Raw genomic sequence first — 9,578 nt, 5'->3', positions numbered from 1 at the left:
TGTCAATTTAAAGAAGTAGTCCAGTTACACATTTGTGGGCTCATAACTTGGCTTCTGAATGTCCTAGAGAGATCAGGTTTATTTTAGTGTACTCCAATCAACAGCCCCTACAACCACAAAAAGGAATGGAGCCATTAGCACTTATGGTTTGTAAATGGCACCCAGAATTATGTTGCACGAAGCACAATTTCACATCATTCTGGGTCCATTTGTGTGAAAACAAGGACCAATCAGGCTGAAACGTTACAGGAAGGTAGAATCTATTGAGTTGTAAGTGATCTGAACGTTTCATTATGATAGCACTTTCCTAAGGGGGTCAAACCATATCCCAAAGGTCACCGGATCTGGTGTCAATTTAAAGAAGTAGTCCAGTTACACATGTGTGGGCTTATAACTTGGCTTCTGAATGTCCTAGAGAGATTAGGTTTATTTTAGTGTACTCCAATCAACAGCCCCTACAACCACAAAAAGGAATGGAGTCATTAGCACTTATGGTTTGTAAATGGCACCCAGAATTATGTTGCACGAAGCACTATTTCACATCATTCTGGGTCCATTTGTGTGAAAACAAAGTCCAATCAGGCTGAAACGTCACAGGAAGGTAGAATCTATTGAGTTGTAAGTGATCTGAACATTTCATGATGATAGCCCTTTCCTAAGGGGGTCAAACCATGTCCCAAAGGTCACGGGATCTGGTGTCAATTTAAAGAAGTAGTCCAGTTACACCTTTGTGGGCTTATAACTTGGCTTCTGAATGTCCTAGAGAGGTTAGGTTTGTTTTAGTGTACTCCAATCTACAGCCCCTACAACCACAAAAAGGAATGGAGTCATTAGCACTTATGGTTTGTAAATGGCACCCAGAATTATGGTGCACGAAGCACAATTTCACATCATTCTGGGTTCATTTGTGTGAAAACAAGGTCCAATCAGGCTGAAACGTTACAGGAAGGTAGAATCTATTGAGTTGTAAGTGATCTGAACGTTTCATGATGATAGCACTTTCCTAAGGGGGTCAAAACATGTCCCAAAGGTCACCGGATCTGGTGTCAATTTAAAGAAGTAGTCCAGTTACACATTTGTGGGCTTATAACTTTGCTTCTGAATGTCCTAGAGAGATCAGGTTTGTTTTAGTGTACTCAAATCAACAGCCCCTACAACCACAAAAAGGAATGGAGTCATTAGCACTTATGGTTTGTAAATGGCACCCAGAATTATGTTGCACGAAGCACAATTTCACATCATTCTGGGTCCATTTGTGTGAAAACAAGGTCCAATCAGGCTGAAACGCTACAAGAAGGTAGAATCTATTGAGTTGTATGTGATCTGAACGTTTCAAGATGATCGCACATTCCTATAGGGGGTAAAACCATGTCCCAAAGGTCACCGGGCCTGGTGTCACTTTAAAGAAGTAGTCCAGTTACATCTTTGTGGGCTTATAACTTGGCTTCTGAATGTCCTAGAGAGGTCAGGTTTGTTTTAGTGTACTCCAATCAACAGCCCCTACAACCACAAAAAGGAATGGAGTCATTAGCACTTATGGTTTGTACATGGCACCCAGAATTATGTTGCACGAAGCACAATTTCACATCATTCTGGGTTCATTAGTGTGAAAACAAGGTCCAATCAGGCTGAAACGTTACAAGAAGGTAGAATCTATTGAGTTGTAAGTGATCTGAACGTTTCATGATGATAGCACTTTCCTAAGGGGGTCAAACCATGTCCCAAAGGTCACCGGATCTGGTGTCAATTTAAAGTAGTAGTCCAGTTACACATTTGTGGGCTTTTAACTTGGCTTCTGAATGTCCTAGAGAGATCAGGTTTATTTTAGTGTAATTCAATCAACAGCCCCTACAACCACAAAAAGGAATGGAGTCATTAGCACTTATGGTTTGTAAATGGCACCCAGAATTATGTTGCACGAAGCACTATTTCACATCATTCTGGGTCCATTTGTGTGAAAACAAGGACCAATCAGGCTGAAATGTTACAGGAAGGTAGAATCTATTGAGTTGTAAGTGATCTGAACGTTTCATTATGATAGCCCTTTCCTAAGGGGGTCAAACCATGTCCCAAAGGTCACGGGATCTGGTGTCAATTTAAAGAAGTAGTCCAGTAACACCTTTGTGGGCTTATAACTTGGCTTCTGAATGTCCTAGAGAGGTTAGGTTTGTTTTAGTGTACTCCAATCTACAGCCCCTACAACCACAAAAAGGAATGGAGTCATTAGCATTTATGGTTTTTAAATGGCACCCAGAATTATGTTGCACGAAGCACAATTTCACATCATTCTGGGTCCATTTGTGTGAAAACAAGGTCCAATCAGGCTGAAACGTTACAGGAAGGTAGAATCTATTGAGTTGTAAGTGATCTGAACGTTTCATTCTGATAGCACTTTCCTAAGGGGGTCAAACCATGTCCCAAAGGTCACCGGATCTGGTGTCAATTTAAAGAAGTAGTCCAGTTACACATTTGTGGGCTTATAACTTGGCTTCTGAATGTCCTAGAGAGATCAGGTTTATTTTAGTGTACTCCAATCAACAGCCCCTACAACCACAAAAATGAATGGAGTCATTAGCACTTATGGTTTGTAAATGGCACCCAGAATTATGTTGCACGAAGCACTATTTCACATCATTCTGGGTCCATTTGTGTGAAAACAAGGACCAATCAGGCTGAAACGTTGAAGGAAGGTAGAATCTATTGAGTTGTACGTGATCTGAACGTTTCATGATTATAGCACTTTCCTAAGGGGGTCAAACCATATCCCAAAGGTCACCGGATCTGGTGTCAATTTAAAGAAGTAGTCCAGTTACACATGTGTGGGCTTATAACTTGGCTTCTGAATGTCCTAGAGAGATTAGGTTTATTTTAGTGTACTCCAATCAACAGCCCCTACAACCACAAAAAGGAATGGAGACATTAGCACTTATGGTTTTTAAATGGCACCCAGAATTATGTTGCACGAAGCACAATTTCACATCATTCTGGGTTCATTTGTGTGAAAACAAGGTCCAATCAGGCTGAAACGTTACAGGAAGGTAGAATATATTGAGTTGTAAGTGATCTGAACGTTTCATGATGATAGCACTTTCCTAAGGGGGTCAAACCATGTCCCAAAGGTCACCGGATCTGGTGTCAATTTAAAGTAGTCCAGTTACACATTTGTGGGCTTATAACTTGGCTTCTGAATGTCCTAGAGGGATCAGGTTTGTTTTAGTGTACTCCAATCAACAGCCCCTACAACCACAAAAAGGAATGGAGTCATTAGCACTTATGGTTTGTAAATGGCACCCAGAATTATGTTGCACGAAGCACAAATTCACATCATTCTGGGTCCATTTGTGTGAAAACAAGGTCCAATCAGGCTGAAACGCTACAAGAAGGTAGAATCTATTGAGTTGTATGTGATCTGAACGTTTCAAGATGATTGCACATTACTATAGGGGGTAAAACCATGTCCCAAAGGTCACCGGGCCTGGTGTCACTTTAAAGAAGTAGTCCAGTTACATCTTTGTGGGCTTATAACTTGGCTTCTGAATGTCCCAGAGAGGTCAGGTTTGTTTTAGTGTACTCCAATCAACAGCCCCTACAACCACAAAAAGGAATGGAGTCATTAGCACTTATGGTTTGTACATGGCACCCAGAATTATGTTGCACGAAGCACAATTTCACATCATTCTGGGTTCATTAGTGTGAAAACAAGGTCCAATCAGGCTGAAACGTTACAAGAAGGTAGAATCTATTGAGTTGTAAGTGATCTGAACGTTTCATGATGATAGCACTTTCCTAAGGGGGTCAAACCATGTCCCAAAGGTCACCGGATCTGGTGTCAATTTAAAGAAGTAGTCCAGTTACACATTTGTGGGCTCATAACTTGGCTTCTGAATGTCCTAGAGAGATCAGGTTTATTTTAGTGTACTCCAATCAACAGCCCCTACAACCACAAAAAGGAATGGAGCCATTAGCACTTATGGTTTGTAAATGGCACCCAGAATTATGTTGCACGAAGCACAATTTCACATCATTCTGGGTCCATTTGTGTGAAAACAAGGACCAATCAGGCTGAAACGTTACAGGAAGGTAGAATCTATTGAGTTGTAAGTGATCTGAACGTTTCATTATGATAGCACTTTCCTAAGGGGGTCAAACCATATCCCAAAGGTCACCGGATCTGGTGTCAATTTAAAGAAGTAGTCCAGTTACACATGTGTGGGCTTATAACTTGGCTTCTGAATGTCCTAGAGAGATTAGGTTTATTTTAGTGTACTCCAATCAACAGCCCCTACAACCACAAAAAGGAATGGAGTCATTAGCACTTATGGTTTGTAAATGGCACCCAGAATTATGTTGCACGAAGCACTATTTCACATCATTCTGGGTCCATTTGTGTGAAAACAAAGTCCAATCAGGCTGAAACGTCACAGGAAGGTAGAATCTATTGAGTTGTAAGTGATCTGAACATTTCATGATGATAGCCCTTTCCTAAGGGGGTCAAACCATGTCCCAAAGGTCACGGGATCTGGTGTCAATTTAAAGAAGTAGTCCAGTTACACCTTTGTGGGCTTATAACTTGGCTTCTGAATGTCCTAGAGAGGTTAGGTTTGTTTTAGTGTACTCCAATCTACAGCCCCTACAACCACAAAAAGGAATGGAGTCATTAGCACTTATGGTTTGTAAATGGCACCCAGAATTATGGTGCACGAAGCACAATTTCACATCATTCTGGGTTCATTTGTGTGAAAACAAGGTCCAATCAGGCTGAAACGTTACAGGAAGGTAGAATCTATTGAGTTGTAAGTGATCTGAACGTTTCATGATGATAGCACTTTCCTAAGGGGGTCAAAACATGTCCCAAAGGTCACCGGATCTGGTGTCAATTTAAAGAAGTAGTCCAGTTACACATTTGTGGGCTTATAACTTTGCTTCTGAATGTCCTAGAGAGATCAGGTTTGTTTTAGTGTACTCAAATCAACAGCCCCTACAACCACAAAAAGGAATGGAGTCATTAGCACTTATGGTTTGTAAATGGCACCCAGAATTATGTTGCACGAAGCACAATTTCACATCATTCTGGGTCCATTTGTGTGAAAACAAGGTCCAATCAGGCTGAAACGCTACAAGAAGGTAGAATCTATTGAGTTGTATGTGATCTGAACGTTTCAAGATGATCGCACATTCCTATAGGGGGTAAAACCATGTCCCAAAGGTCACCAGGCCTGGTGTCACTTTAAAGAAGTAGTCCAGTTACATCTTTGTGGGCTTATAACTTGGCTTCTGAATGTCCTAGAGAGGTCAGGTTTGTTTTAGTGTACTCCAATCAACAGCCCCTACAACCACAAAAAGGAATGGAGTCATTAGCACTTATGGTTTGTACATGGCACCCAGAATTATGTTGCACGAAGCACAATTTCACATCATTCTGGGTTCATTAGTGTGAAAACAAGGTCCAATCAGGCTGAAACGTTACAAGAAGGTAGAATCTATTGAGTTGTAAGTGATCTGAACGTTTCATGATGATAGCACTTTCCTAAGGGGGTCAAACCATGTCCCAAAGGTCACCGGATCTGGTGTCAATTTAAAGTAGTAGTCCAGTTACACATTTGTGGGCTTTTAACTTGGCTTCTGAATGTCCTAGAGAGATCAGGTTTATTTTAGTGTAATTCAATCAACAGCCCCTACAACCACAAAAAGGAATGGAGTCATTAGCACTTATGGTTTGTAAATGGCACCCAGAATTATGTTGCACGAAGCACTATTTCACATCATTCTGGGTCCATTTGTGTGAAAACAAGGACCAATCAGGCTGAAATGTTACAGGAAGGTAGAATCTATTGAGTTGTAAGTGATCTGAACGTTTCATTATGATAGCCCTTTCCTAAGGGGGTCAAACCATGTCCCAAAGGTCACGGGATCTGGTGTCAATTTAAAGAAGTAGTCCAGTAACACCTTTGTGGGCTTATAACTTGGCTTCTGAATGTCCTAGAGAGGTTACGTTTGTTTTAGTGTACTCCAATCTACAGCCCCTACAACCACAAAAAGGAATGGAGTCATTAGCACTTATGGTTTGTAAATGGCACCCAGAATTATGTTGCACGAAGCACAATTTCAAATCATTCTGGGTTCATTTGTGTGAAAACAAGGTCCAATCAGGCTGAAACGTTACAGGAAGGTAGAATCTATTGAGTTGTAAGTGATCTGAACGTTTAATGATGATAGCACTTTCCTAAGGGGGTCAAACCATGTCCCAAAGGTCACCGGATCTATTGTCAATTTAAAGAAGTAGTCCAGTTACACATTTGTGGGCTTATAACTTGGCTTCTGAATGTCCTAGAGAGATCAGGTTTATTTTAGTGTACTCCAATCAACAGCCCCTAAAACCACAAAAAGGAATGGAGTCATTAGCACTTATGGTTTGTAAATGGCACCCAGAATTATGTTGCACGAAGCACTATTTCACATCATTCTGGGTCCATTTGTGTGAAAACAAGGTCCAATCAGGCTGAAACGTTACAGGAAGGTAGAATCTATTGAGTTGTAAGTGATCTGAACGTTTCATGATGATAGCACTTTCCTAAGGGGGTCAAACCATGTCCCAAAGGTCACCGGATCTGGTGTCAATTTAAAGAAGTTGTCCAGTTACACATTTGTGGGCTTATAACTTGGCTTCTTAATGTCCTAGAGCGATCAGGTTTGTTTTAGTGTACTCCAATCAACAGCCCCTACAACCACAAAAAGGAATGGAGTCATTAGCACTTATGGCTTTTAAATGGCAGCCAGAATTATGTTGCACGAAGCACAATTTCACAACATTCTGGGTTCATTTGTGTGAAAACAAGGTCCAATCAGGCTGAAACGTTACATGAAGGTAGAATCTATTGAGTTGTAAGTGATCTGAAGGTTTCATGATGATAGCACTTTCCTAAGGGGGTGAAACCATGTCTCAAAGGTCACCGGATCTGGTGTCAATTTAAAGAAGTAGTCCAGTTACACATTTGTGGGCTTATAACTTGGCTTCTGAATGTCCTAGAGCGATCAGGTTTGTTTTAGTGTACTCCAATCAACAGCCCCTAGAACCACAAAATGGAATGGAGACATTAGCACTTATGGTTTTTAAATGGCACCCATAATTATGTTGCACGAAGCACAATTTCACATCATTCTGGGTTCATTTGTGTGAAAACAAGGTCCAATCAGGCTGAAACGTTACAGGAAGGTAGAATCTATTGAGTTGTAAGTGATCTGAACGTTTCATGATGATAGCACTTTCCTAAGGGGGTCAAACCATGTCCCAAAGGTCACCGGATCTGGTGTCACTTTAACGAAGTAGTCCAGTTACACATTTGTGGGCTTATAACTTGGCTTCTGAATGTCCTAGAGAGATCAGGTTTGTTTTAGTGTACTCCAATCAACAGCCCCTACAACCACAAAAAGGAATGGAGTCATTAGCACTTATGGTTTGTAAATGGCACCCAGAATTATGTTGCACGAAAGAGAGAGAATTATAAGACACCTTTCGTCAAACATTTTGACAGGTCTATTGTTCTTTGACCTTTCATTCCTATTGTTCATTTGACCCTTGACCTTGCCCCCCCTTCCTATCATTAATCAAATGGACAGGTGTATTGTTCAATCTTTGCCCCCCCCCTTCCGTATCATTAATCAAATGGACATGTGTATTGTTGATCGTCCAGATGGTTTAGACCCCCCACGCCGCATCATCAATGGCGTATTGTTGAACGTGTCCAGATGGTCTAGACCCCCCACGCCGCATCATCAATGGCGTATTGTTGAGCGTCCATGATATCCCACGTCATAGGCTAATGTGTGTAATGGTGTGTGGTTTCTTTTTTGTGATAGCCCATCGGTTCCCACAGCCCCTCCCTTCTGAGTGTAATCCTATTGTGTTTAACTCTTTAAAAGCTCAGATCTGTCCGAATGGTGAAAAGCCGAGCTCTAAGAAAAAAATGGCTCACTGACAGTGGATGAGTGCGGCCTAACTGTTGTGAATGACAGCCCCACACACTGTCAAGTACCTATGAAATGGTTGTACGTTTCCTCAAAGTTAAAGAATCTGTTTTTGTAGTAGCAGACAAGATGGTATGGTCTGCTAGCTCTTGAGTGAGTGGCAGAAGCTGAAGTCAATGCATGAACTTTTGCAGCCTTTTGCTGAACACACACAAACTCTTCAGAGTGACACATTTGTCTATGTCATTAATACTCTCTTTGAGATGTTCACGTTGGATTTCGTATGTTCAGTCTTAAATTTTGTGTTTAAATGTGTTATTTACATGCAGCTCACTGACACTTTTTGACCAGAACTAAAACTATTGTGTAAAACTCTCTGTCCAGCAGCACATCAAATTAATGGCTGTAAGCACACACACACACACACACACACACACACACACACACACACACACACACACACACACACACACACACACACACACACACACACACACACACACACACACACACACACACACACACACACACACACACACACACACTTCTCTAAGAAGTAAAGGGATTACATTCAAACATTTCTATCACTTCACAAAAGCAATGGTTTACCATCCTAAACCATTTATGGTCCTGTTGTAAACCACCATGCATTCTCAAGCCTATAAGAACAAAAGTTGATCCTTACCTCAGCGTGAATGAAATGGCTGTACGTTTCCTCAAAGTTAAAGAATCTGTTTTTGTAGTAGCAGACAAGATGGTATGGTCTGCTAGCTCTTGAGTGAGTGGCAGAAGCTGAAGTCAATGCATGAACTTTTGCAGCCTTTTGCTGAACACACACAAACTCTTCAGAGTGACACATTTGTCTATGTCATTAATACTCTCTTTGAGATGTTCACGTTGGATTTCGTATGTTCAGTCTTAAACTTTGTGTTTAAATGTGTTATTTACATGCAGCTCACTGACACTTTTTGACCAGAACTAAAACTATTGTGTAAAACTCTCTGTCCAGCAGCACATCAAATTAATGGTTGTAAGCACACACACACACACACACACACACACACACACACACACACACACACACACACAACACACACACACACACACACACACACACACACACACACACACACACACACACACATACACACACACACACACACACACACACACACACACACACACACACACACACACACACACACACACACACACACACACACGCACACACACACTTCTCTAAGAAGTAAAGGGATTACATTCAAACATTTGTCTTTGACTAAACCATTCAAACATTTCTATCACTTCACAAAAGCAATGGTTTACCATCCTAAACCATTTAAGGTACTGTTGTAAACCAGCCTGCATACTCAAGCCTATAAGAACAAAAGTTGATCCTTACCTCAGCGTGATGCTTTTTAAGATCTGTTGAGCTTTCTTAAAGTTCATTCTAAACAATTTTGCACGGCCAGCGACTTCTGACAAAGCAAATGACTTCCTTTTTGTTCTGCAGGTGGCGGTAAGTTTTAAAACAAAGATCTGGCTGAACCAAATCGTCACAGAAACAACACACAAAAAGCAAATTACTTTTTTTTTTGCAGGTGGGCTGAATT

Source organism: Nothobranchius furzeri, chromosome 3, assembly GCF_043380555.1.
Source record: "Nothobranchius furzeri strain GRZ-AD chromosome 3, NfurGRZ-RIMD1, whole genome shotgun sequence".
Lineage (NCBI taxonomy): Eukaryota > Metazoa > Chordata > Actinopteri > Cyprinodontiformes > Nothobranchiidae > Nothobranchius > Nothobranchius furzeri.
The sequence above is the reverse complement of the archived record's forward strand: the minus strand, read 5'-3'. Positions refer to the sequence as shown.